Consider the following 2,250-nt stretch of genomic DNA (forward strand, 5'->3'; position numbering starts at 1 on the left):
TCTTTTAAAACAGCTTTATTGAGGGCAGCCCGGGTGGCTCAGCAGTTTAGCGCTGCCTTCAGCCCAGGGCGTGATCCTGGACACCTGGGATAGAGTCCCACGTTAGGCTCCCTGCATGGAGCCTGCTTCTCCCTCTGCCTCTCTCTCTCTCTGTGTCTCTCACGAATAGATAAAATCTTTAAAAGAAACCCACCCAGCTTTATTGAGATGCCATTCATATACCATATAATTAACCCATTTAAAGTGTACACTTCAATGGTTGTTAATATATGCACAGATATGTACAGTCATCACCACAATCAATTTTAGGATATTTTCATCACCCCAGAAAGAAACTGTATCCTTTACCAGACATACCTCCCTAGTTCCCTAGTCACCTAGTCTTAAGCCGTTACTAGTCCACTTTCTGTCTTTTTAAAGATTTTATTTATTTATTCATGAGAGACACAGAGAGAGAGGGAGAGGGAGAAGCAGGCTCCCTGTAGGGAGCCTGATGCAGGACTCGATCCCAGGCCCCTGGGATCACACCCTGAGGCAAGGACAGATGCTCAACAAGTGAACCACCCAGGCACTCACTTTCTGTCTCTATTAAGAATGATTTATATATTTTTAAGTGGTTTTCTTAAAAAAGCAAACAAAGAATAATATTTTGTGATGTGTGAAAATTATATGAAATTCAAATTTCAACATCCATAAGTAAAGTTTTATTGGCACACAACCACACCCATCATTACATATTGCTCAGTAGTTGCTCCAGACACTCTGTGGTTTGCAAGCCAGAAGTATTCACTTTCGGGCCCTGTATAGAAGTTTTCTGATCTTTAATCCAGACTTATACCCTGAGTGGGGATTAGGGAGGAGGGAGGGAGAAGCTTTTCTTTCCTTAGCCAATTGGACCCGTTAAAGCATGTCTCATCTGTAGATGAACTGATCTGCTCTGCAGGGCCAGTGGCCCTTTAGACTGCCTGTGGGGAGCTTGGTTCCAATGCTGACCCCCAGGCCTCATTTCCTGAGGCTCTGTTTTAGATAGTTCCAGGGTAGGGACCAGGAAGTTCCCTTCAACCAGCACCCAATGCTTCTGAGACAGGTGGACTCCAGAGACACTGGGTCGTGAGGGAGAGAGAGAGAGAGAAAGAGAGAGAGAGAAAAAGAAAGAATGAGTGGGGGGCATAGGGAGAGGGACAAGCAGATTCCTTGCTGAGCAGGGAGCCCGGTGCGATGCTCGATCCCAGGACCCTGAGATAGTGACCTGAGCCAAAATCAATACCTGTTTTTTAAACAACTCTTTAAAAAAAAAAAAAAAGATTTTATTTATTTATTCATGAGAGACACACACACACAGAGAAAGGCAGAAACACAGGCAAAGAGAGAAGCAGGCTCCATGCAGGGAGCTGGATGGGTTCTTGATCCTGGGCCCCCAGGATCATGCCCTGGGCCGAAGGCAGGTGCTAAACCGCTGAGCCACCCAGGGATCCCCAAACAACTTCTTGATAGTGTGGTAGATGCAAGAGGTTGAGCCCCCAGGCAGAAGGCTGGCTGTTGCAGGTAGACCAGCAAACCCATGGACACAGATGAGAGATTCCAGGGCCCTGCCTGCCATGGGCACAGCAGGCACTAGGAATGGGCATCCCAGGAGGTCCCCTGGGGGACTGAGCACTTGAAGTCCGCGTGCCCCTCATTTCTCTGGCTGAGAGGCTGGCTCTGTGGCACAAATGCTTGGCACGTGGGGAAGAAAAGAAAAACACTAAGGTTAAAGTTCTCAGCAGCCTGTCAGGATCAAGTCTGAGAAGAGACAGGGGAGTTAAAGAAAATAAAGCTTCCCTTCTCCCCTTCTGAAGTTTGGAGTCTGATAGTTACGCCTCCTGAAGAGGTAGATGGTGGAGCTGGGACTGGAAGCCAGGTGTTTTGACTCCCAAACCACAGCTGATCTCCTGCACCTGCTGTCACTTGTGTTACAAATATCTGCCCCATGTCCCTTTCCTTAGTAGTTCGGAAGCCTCTGAGGGCAGGGTCTGGGCTGTGTTCAGCCTCAGAGGCTAAAGTCTGGCACACAGCAGGTGTTTTAGAGAAGTGTATCGATTTGGGCTAAAAGGGACTGGGCAGGGAGGGGGTCTTGATAACTTTTGGTCTTCTGGCAGGATGGTGGGCCCTTGGTTACTGCTCAACTAATGCTCAATAGGGAGGTTACCACAGCTGAATTGAGAGCTAGGGATGAAGGTCTCTGCCTGGCTACTGTGCTTGTGTGGCCCT

The sequence above is a fragment of the Canis lupus genome, chromosome 16 (assembly GCF_048164855.1).
Source record: "Canis lupus baileyi chromosome 16, mCanLup2.hap1, whole genome shotgun sequence".
Lineage (NCBI taxonomy): Eukaryota > Metazoa > Chordata > Mammalia > Carnivora > Canidae > Canis > Canis lupus.